Source organism: Gossypium hirsutum, chromosome D06 (assembly GCF_007990345.1).
Source record: "Gossypium hirsutum isolate 1008001.06 chromosome D06, Gossypium_hirsutum_v2.1, whole genome shotgun sequence".
NCBI lineage: Eukaryota > Viridiplantae > Streptophyta > Magnoliopsida > Malvales > Malvaceae > Gossypium > Gossypium hirsutum.
This window is the reverse complement of record NC_053442.1, coordinates 22,249,929-22,259,679: the sequence shown is the minus strand read 5'-3', so window position 1 is coordinate 22,259,679 and position 9,751 is coordinate 22,249,929. Positions and strand designations below refer to the sequence as shown.

Here is a 9,751-nt window from a genome sequence, read left to right as displayed (position 1 = left end):
TTATCATCTTTTTGTTTCATTCTCAACCAAAAATAAAGGTTCGGAAGCCATTGGAGAAGCTTCAACATTCGACTAGTCCATTTCTAAGTGAATGGTATGTATTTTAGTCCCGTTTTTAATGATTTATATGCTTTCGGGATCGTTGTAGCTTAATCTAGCTAGCTCGGGGACTAATTTGTGAAACTGTTAAACTATTAGGGTTTTTCCATTGATGAATATGCATGAGTTTTGTTGAGTTATAGAAGAAAATGATTAGTTGTTGTTAGATAAACAACTTTTGTAAAGATATTTTTGATGAAAATGTCAAATAGGGATTAAATTGAAAAATAAACAATTTTACATGGTGAAATTGTGAAATAAATGAAATATAGGGCTTGCTAGGTTCCGACCTAGAGCTCATGTAAGTAGTATCATGTGAACAGTATCGTGTAGCTACGTTCCGACCTAGAGCTTGTGTAAGCAGGCCCATTTTCACAGCTCATGTGAGCATACCGATTCACAGCTCGTGTGAGCATACCGATTCATAGCTCGTGTAAGCATACATGTACAAGATTTAACGTATTACAGTTATATGATTTAGCACACTATGTGTGAACTATCCCGGGTATCCAATAGTATCCTAAATGGTTCAATAGACATTATTCTGATACAAAATAGTAAGGGTTTATTACGGACTATTACAGGGATACATTTGAATTATATGGAAATGTTGTTACATGGTATATGGGAAATTGAATTGGATGATACATGTATATGAAACTTAATCAATTGTTGTGCTCATCCATGATTATTGGTTTGTATATGTATTTACATGGCTAACATGGTTGGTGTCTATGTGTTTAGGCATTTGGCCAAATTATGTTGGGATATGCTATGTTTATCTTACCTATTTTGTGATTAAATGGTAAGTTATGTTTTAAGTTATACAAACTTACTAAGCTTAAATGCTTACTTTGTTTTATTTTCGGTATTTTATAGTGAATCGAAAGCTCGTTTGGGTTGGAAGCTTGTCGGAGCTATATCACACTATCCACCGGTTCTTTTGGTACTTTCGGTTGTTTAATTTTGGTTATAATGGCATGTATAGGTATTTTGGCTAATGTTGGCCTATGTGTTTTGGTTGTTGATATGGCCATTTGACTTGGCTTGTGTTATGGTATTTTGGTGGTGTAATAGATATGGATTTGACATGTAAATTTTAGCCTTAAAATGGTTGATGCTTGGCTTTTTATGTTTAAAAGATGGATGATGGAATGATAGTTCAAATATGCATATGGTAGGTGTCATTATGAAGCATGTGAGTGGTGATTTGGTACATTAGTTATAAGTGAATTATATGATTACTTGGTGATAATTCTTGAATGACATATTTAGTACCTTTTGGTATGTTTTGGTAATTGAAATCAATGGTATGAATTAATGCAAATCTAGTTGGAAGTTAGTTATTCATTTTGACCAAAACGAGTACATAGTTAACATTTTACATATTGTCATTTTAGGTGCCTAAGGGCATACCGGTTGTATGATATTATACCATATGTATATGACTTGTTTACGCATGAGTTTGATGCCTTGTTATGGCTTGTGTATGTGCAATTTTTGTTGTAGGTATATGCCAAGGTGGGTGAGAAAAATGGCTTATAAAATGACCTATTTTCGTCCACATGGGTAGAGACACGGGCGTGTGTCTCAGCCATGTATGACACACGACCAGGGGACACGGCCGTGTGTCCCCTGTAGCTTTCAAAGTGTTACGATTCATGCTATTACGTGGCCTGACACAAGGGCGTGTGGCTTGGCCGTGTGACCCAAGTCGGTGAGTTACTGGAATCACAAAAATATACACACTTTTTCATGCCCTTTTTAAATCAAATTCATGTAGTTTCAGTACAATTCTTGTCGAAAAATATATAATAATTATAAAATAATTAAATTGTACTTAAATTATTAACATGTTGAATTTTAATTAATTTTATAATAAATTTTGATTATTTTTTATAGATTCACACAAAAGGCGAAAAATTGGCTCGGCAGACACTATTAAAAGCGCAAAATCGAGAAGCTATTTTGAAACATCAAGGCAAATTAATTTTTCAGAATAAGACGGTCCGAATTATGAATATTAATTCATAATATAATTAATTTTAATTTCAATCCACTTTAGTTTGGGTTAAATAAATTATTATTAATTAATTATGAAAAGAGGCCTAGTTGAGCTGAACCGAGAAAACCGATCCAATTGAGCACTGGGTAGCCCAAAAGTATCCCACAAGCTGACTCGATCAGCTTGTTTGGCTGATTATTTGGCTTGAAAAATGGCCATTGAAGACTCCTTCAATTTGCTTTCAAAACCCTCTACTATTCATGCCTTTCTAGATTTGCCCTTACCTAAAAATAACATATTTGAAACTTTCAAACATGCCACATGTGTGGCCGGCCATGGGGGGAGTCTTTGGCTGCTAATTTTTTCTATTTTTAGAAGCCTGCTCTACCTATAAATACCTTAATTGGCTGCTGATTTCAAATAGATTTCAAAACCTCTCATCCTTTCACTTCTCTCTCGCTTTCTCTCCTCAATCCCCTTTCGTTGTTCTTCATTTTCTTCACCATTCCCTTGCTGATTTCACCTCTTGAAAAAGAGTCCTTGAACCACCATTTGGAGAAGCAAAGTGTTCGTGGGAGTCTCGGTTCAACATGAACAAGCGAAGAAGGAGGAGCGGAGCAAACTAGTCAAGCCTCAGAGAAATACCGGATTTAATTCTTGTTCCTTATCCTTTTAATTTTATTGTTGTTGTTATGAACATGTCTATGAATAGTTGTGATGTTGATATGTTTAATTTAATTAATATGACTTAAATTTAATTCAAGTAAGGTTGATTGCATTTTGTCTACTTAATTTATTAAAATCGTGTTTGTGTTGTTATAGGCCTTGGTAAGATGTTTGATTAAGTGAAACCATGACTAAGTTATTCTTGCATTAAAATTGTAAGGTAGCTAGTGAATTAATTATTTAAATGGATTGAAATTGTAATTAATTGACACAATACTTAATCAGTGCATGTTTAATCTTCTAAGGTAGCTGAGGGTTAATTTAGCAACGATATCTAACGATACATTAGCCTTGCATAACTTGCAAGATTATTGTGATTAAACTGTGTGAAGGTAGAAATACATTGTTACTTTACGTAATCTTTTATGTGCCTATGAGATTGAACTAATTGTTTGAATTTGCATAGTGATATGTACAAGAGATTATTCTAATTTCATAAGTATGTATGTGCATTAACGCATTTGCTTATTAGAATTTGTTTAATCAGTTGAATTGACATAGAAATATAGTCAACAGATAAATAGATTTTGGTAGGTGAGTATGTTCATAAGTTAGCAAATTACCAAGTTACCGTGAATTTATTTGTAACAACAAGAACAAGATTTTAGTAATTCTAAGTTAAGAAATGTAATTAATCTAACACAATTATGTCATCTTGATTAAAATCATATTTTGAAATCGTAAATTGGAACTTTTTTATCCTTTATTTATTTTACTTAGTTAAAAATCTTAATTTTTTATCACCTCCTCAAATCAAAATATTTTTCTTCACCAAAGTGTTTTTAATTGCATTCATAAATAATCCTTTTCACAGTTCCTGTGGGTACGATAACTCGACATTTACTTGTCACTTTATTACTTGTCGCGATTGTGTACAGTTGCACATTTCCATCGTTCAAAGTTTTTTGCGTCATTGTCGAGGACTGTTTTAAATTTCATTATTTGTGAATTTGTGAACTTTGCATTTTGGTTTATTTTTCTGTTTACTTTTTAACTTAATTAATTTTTCTGTGTTTGTTTAAGGTGTTTATGAGTATTGATTGAATCGTCGATTTACTCCCTGTAGACCTTGAGATTGAAAGAACTTTTTGACAGTGAAGAAGACAAGCAAGTCAGAGAACGACCGAAGAGATGAACTATGAAAATCTGAATCAAGGAAATAGAGCAAACCCTGCTCATAATCCTATCCTTATTGTTGATGATAGGGATAGAGCTCAAGACAATATGCTATACCAGTATTTCATGATCTTAATCTGGGTATTAGGAGACTTGAAATCGAGGAACAACAATTCGAGCTGAAGCCAATCATGTTCCAGATGCTTCAGACAGTGGGCCAATTCAGTGGAATGCCTACCAAAGATCATCACCTTCACTTAAAACTGTTTATGGAGGTGAGCGATTCTTACAAGTTAGTTGGAGCACCTGAATATACATTATGATTAAAGCTATTCCCATATTCGTTATGGGACAGAGCTCGAGCCTAGTTGAATTCATTGCCACGAAATTCAATTTCCACATGGCAAGAGTTAGCAAAAAGATTCCTCATGAAGTATTTCCCGCCTAGCAAGAATGTTAAGTTGAGGAATGAGATCACTGGTTTCCAACAAATGGATGATGAATCCTTGTATGAGGCAGGGGAAAGGTACAACGAATTATTACGGAAGTGCCCTCGTCACGGAATCCCACATTGCATCCAACTTGAGACGTTTTATAACGGTCTCAATGCTCACATGAGGATGGTAGTGGACACCTCTGCTAATGGTGCTCTCTTTTCTAAGTCTTATAATGAGGCTTATGAAATCATCGAGAGGATTGCGAGCAACAATTATCAATGGCCAACTAATCGAGCAGCGTCTGGAAGACCAATTGCTGGAGTACATAATGTCGACGCTCTCACTTCGCTTGCATCTCACGTATCCTCAATATCCTCGATGCTTAAAAATTTTACCACTAATGGGTTTAATAGTTTTGCAGCACAACCACCAAATCAATTTGAAAATATAGCCTGTGTCTATTGTGGGGAATTACATTTGTTCGAAGAATGTCCATCGAACCCAGAATTCGTGTATTACATGGGTAACCAGAACAAAAATCAAGGGAGGCAACGACTGCAATCCAATTTTTATAACCTATCACGGCGAAACCACCTGAATTTTTCCTCGAGTAACCAAGGGACTGGAACCAGTAACACTTATGCACAACCTAGACCGACTGAGCCACCTGTTTTTCCCCAACAAGTTCATAAACCAACTCTAGTTGAACCTTCCAATAGCTTAGAGAACCTATTGAAGGCATAAATGGCAAAAAATGACGTCATTCTAAGGAATTTGGAGAATCAAGTAGGTCAACTTGCTACTGAACTTAGGAACTAACTACAAGGTGATTTACCTAGTGATACAGAGAATTCGAGGAATCTCGAGAAGGAGCATTGTAAAGAGTTGACATTAAGCAGTGGAAAGACATTAGAGCCCAACACTTTCGAAGTTGAAGAAGAGCCAGCTGATGCTCAAAACTTAGTGGAACTTCATCTCAGTGTTGAAATTCCAGTTTCACCGGAACCAGAATCTACAAAATTTGATAAGGTAACTTCTGAACCAGTTAATTCTGATAAAATAACAACTTCGTTAGATGCAGAATTACCATAAAAGATGAACCAACAAGTTCCAGTAAAGAAGCCTCCACAACCCTACCCTCAAAGACTTCAGAAACAGAAGTAGGAAGTCCAGATCAAGAAGTTCCTAGACGTACTCAAGCAACTTCTTATCAAAATTCCGTTGGTAGAATCACTTGAACAAATGCCGAACTACATCAAATTCATGAAGAATATCCTATCTAAAAACCAAAGACTAGGAAAATTTGAGACGATAGCCTTAACGAAGGAATGCAGTGCATATCTTTAAGATAAATTACCCCCGAAGTTGAAGGATCCTAGATGTTTTACCATACCTTGCAACATTGGAGCAACATATTATGGTAAGGCACTATGTGATTTGGGTGTGAGTATCAACTTGATGCCCATGTCAATATTTAGAAAGTTGGGGGTAGGTGAAGTTAGACCTACTACAGTTACGCTTCAATTAGCGGATTGATCCTTAGCACATTTAGAGAAAAAATCGAGGACGTATTGCCTTATTGATGTGCATAAGGGCGAGCTTACTATGTGTGTTTAGGATGATCAAGTAACATTTAATGTTTTTAAGTCTATGGAATTTCTTGAAACAATTGATGATTATTCTGTAGTATCTGATTTAGAGGAATTAATTATGGAAAGGGAACTCAATTTTTTTTGAGGACCCATTGGAGGAAATTTTGATGTCAGACCCTCCAAGTGATGAAAAGGGAAAGGAATACTTAGCTTTGCTAGAAGCTAATCAAAGGGGATTTAATCTGCAATCCCACTTTGAATCTTTAGAGTTAGAAAGCAGAGATCATGTCTGCAATCTCGATTTAGGTAACGCTTCTACTTTGCCTGTGATTGTTTTAGCAGAGTTGACTATAGAGTAAGAAGAGAAACTCATCCTAGTATTGAAAAAATTCAAGAAGGCTATTTGATGAACCAAAGCCGATATTCGTGGCATTAGTCCATCTGTATGCATACACAAGATCATCCTGGAAGATGGCGAGAAAGGGACGATTGATGGACAACGAAGACTGAACCCCATCATGAAGGACGTAGTAAAGAAAAAAATCATCAAGTGGATAGATGCAGATATAATTTACCCTATCTCAGATAGTTCATGGGTAAGTCTGGCCCAGTAGATGCCAAAGAAATGATGTATTACAGTCATAGAGAATGAAAATAATAAGCTAATACCAACCAGAACGGTTACAGGATATAGAATTTGCATCGATTTTCGAAAGCTAAACAATGAGACAAGGATGGATCATTTTCATTTGTCATTCTTAGATAAGATGCTGGATAGACTCGCGGGGCGAGACTATTACTATTTTCTCGATGGATACTTAGGGTATAATTAGATTACAATAGCGCCAGAAGATCAACAGAAGACAACATTCACTTGCCCGTGCGGTACATTTGTATTTAGACACATGTCATTTGGTTTATGTAATGCACTTGCTACATTTCAACGACATATGATGTTTATTTTTATTGACATGGTTGAGAAATACTTGAAATTGTTTATGGATGATTTTCAGTGTTTGGAGACAGTTGTGGTGATTGCTTAGCCAATCTAGCCAAGGTACTAAGGCGATGCAAAGAAACAAAACTCTTACTTAGTTAGGAAAAGTGTTATTTCATGGTACGAGAAGGAATTGTTCTAAGGCATCGGATAACGAGAGATGGAATCGAGGTAGATAAAGCAAAGGTAGATGTTATTGAGAAACTCCCACCTCCAACATCTGTAAAGAGTGTTAGGAGCTTTTTGGGCCACGCCGGTTTCTATCGAAGATTTATCAAGGACTTCTCAAAAATTGCTAAACCCTTATGTAAATTATTGGAGAAGGACATGATGTTCAAATTTGATGAGGAGTGCTTAAGAGCTTTCAGTGATTTGAAGAGTCGGTTAGTTTCAGCACCCATCATTGTCACACCGGACTGGGATTTGCCATTTGAGTTGATGTGTGACGCAAGTGACTTCTCGTAAGGGAGTAGAAAACCAAGTAGCAGACCACTTGTCTAGATTGGAGCCGCAAGAAGGGAATTCTCCACTTATACCTATTTAGGATACATTACCAAATGAACACATACTGAAGGTATATCATGTCCATAATACCCCTTGGTTTGCTGATATTGCTAACTATTTAGCTTGTGGTTTGATGCCGATTAATAAGACGTATCATCAAAAGAAAAAGTTTCTTCACGATATGAAGTACTATTTCTGGGAAGAGCCATATGTTTTTTTAAAAGTGCGCAGATCAAATGATCAGGAGATGTGTGGCAGAAGATGAACTACATAAGATTTTATATCATTGTCACACAACTCCAAGTGGGGGACACGTCAGAGGTATACGTACTGCGGCCAAAGTATTGCAAGTCGGATTCTTTTGGCCAACACTATTCAAAGATGCGTATGCTTACTTAAGGAGTTGTGATCGATGTCAAAGGATTGGAAATGTCACCAACAAAAATGAGATGCCCCGAACAAACATCATTGAGGTAGAATTATTTGATGTTTGGGGTATTGACTTCCTTGGTCCTTTCCCTCCATCTTTTGGTCACAAGTACATATTGGTAGCAGTAGATTATGTGTCTAAATGGGTTGAGGCCGAGGCATATCATACGAACGATGCTAAGGTTGTAATGAAGTTTTTACAGAAGCATGTGTTCACAAGGTTTGGAACCCCGAGAGCTATCATCAGTGATAAAGGGTCCCATTTTGTGAACAAATGGTTGGGATGGTTACTCGACAAACATGGAGTGAAGCACAAGGTAGCCACAGCTTACCATCCGCAGACGAATGGGCAAGCTGAACTGGGAAACAAAGAAATAAAAGACATACTCGAGAAGGTAGTTTGCCCGAACCGACGAGATTGGTCCAAAAGACTAGATGATGCTTTATGGGCCTACAAGACAGCATATTAGACACCTTTAGGGATGTCACCTTATAGGTTTGTCTTTGGGAAAGCCTGTCATCTACCCTTGGATTTAGAACACAAAGCTTACTAGGCTCTCCAACAACTCAACTTGGATCTTAAGCTTGCTAAAGAGGAACAAATGCTTCAACTCAACGAGTTAGAGGAGTTCTGAATGGTCTCATACGAGAATGCCAAATTACTCAAGGAAAGACTTAAAAAATGACATGATATGCACATTCGAATTCGATAATTTGAAGCATGTCAGCAAGTCTTGTTATTCAAATCCATATTAAGAATCTTTCCAGGTAAGTTAAAATCACGTTGGTCCTCTCCATTTACGATTCACCCAGTTTATCCATACAGAGTTGTCAAACTTCAAAGTAAGGGAGGTAATTTTCGAGTCAATGCTCAGAGCTTAAAACATTACTGAGGGATAAAATTGAACGGGATCAAATCTCGTTCATTTTATCAGAAATTTAATTTTCTCATTTTTCTATTTAATAAATGATTTAGGGTATATTTTTGGGATTAGTATGTTTAAATAAATTATGTCTAGGAGATTGGAACTTAAACGGGACCACTTATGACTCCTCCAGTCTTTCCTGGGATTGATTTTAACATAATCTTCCTAGAAGTTATTCCCTAAATAACAAAATAAATTTTTATTTTTTCAAATAAAAAATGGTCAATTTTGATCCAAGTTTTAATTGCAACTCAATTTCAAATTTTCTTTAAGTCTAGGTACTTAATTGAACTATTTTCAAAATTTGGTTGCTTTTTTTAAAATATTAAAAATTTGATCTCTTTTTGTAAATATTTTCAAAGGCATCTAGAATAAATTTTTTTAAGTTAAATTTAATAAATAAGATGATAATAACTAGTATATAATTATATTTATTATAATATATATTAATTATTATCAACTTTGCATAAAATTAGGATTTGTTTAAAATTGATCATATTTTAATTAATAGTTTTTATTTCAATAAATTAATAGCAAATAATAAATTAATATGCGTTATATTATTTATTAATTGTTATTAACTTTGTGTAGAATTAGAACTTAGAATATTTTAATTATTAATTTGTTCTAAGAATTCTAATTAAACTCCTACACTCTTCACTATAAATTCCACCCACCTTCTCCATCTTTTTCACATCACCTTAAGCAAATCACACCAACAATCACCTAGTGCTGCAGCTCCTGACTTCCTAGCCACAACATCGCCTAGCTCTGCACGACACACTCACACCTAGCAACAGCCCCATTCGATCAGTAGCCCACGCACGCACCCAGCAGCTCACCCCGTACGTTGCTACTGCCACTTGCGCCAGACCTCCTCCCACGCACCTGCTCGCGTGCACCAAGGCAACAGCCCTGCT

At 35.8% G+C, this 9,751-nt stretch overlaps 1 non-coding gene across 1 annotated transcript; it reads right to left on the bottom strand.

Annotated features, from left to right (window-relative positions):
- Positions 1-4,404: 4,404 nt before the first annotated feature.
- LOC121218770 (small nucleolar RNA R71) lies at positions 4,405-4,511 on the bottom strand. Its single transcript, XR_005915247.1, has one exon. It is a non-coding gene; the product is annotated as a small nucleolar RNA R71 (small nucleolar RNA).
- Positions 4,512-9,751: the final 5,240 nt, after the last annotated feature.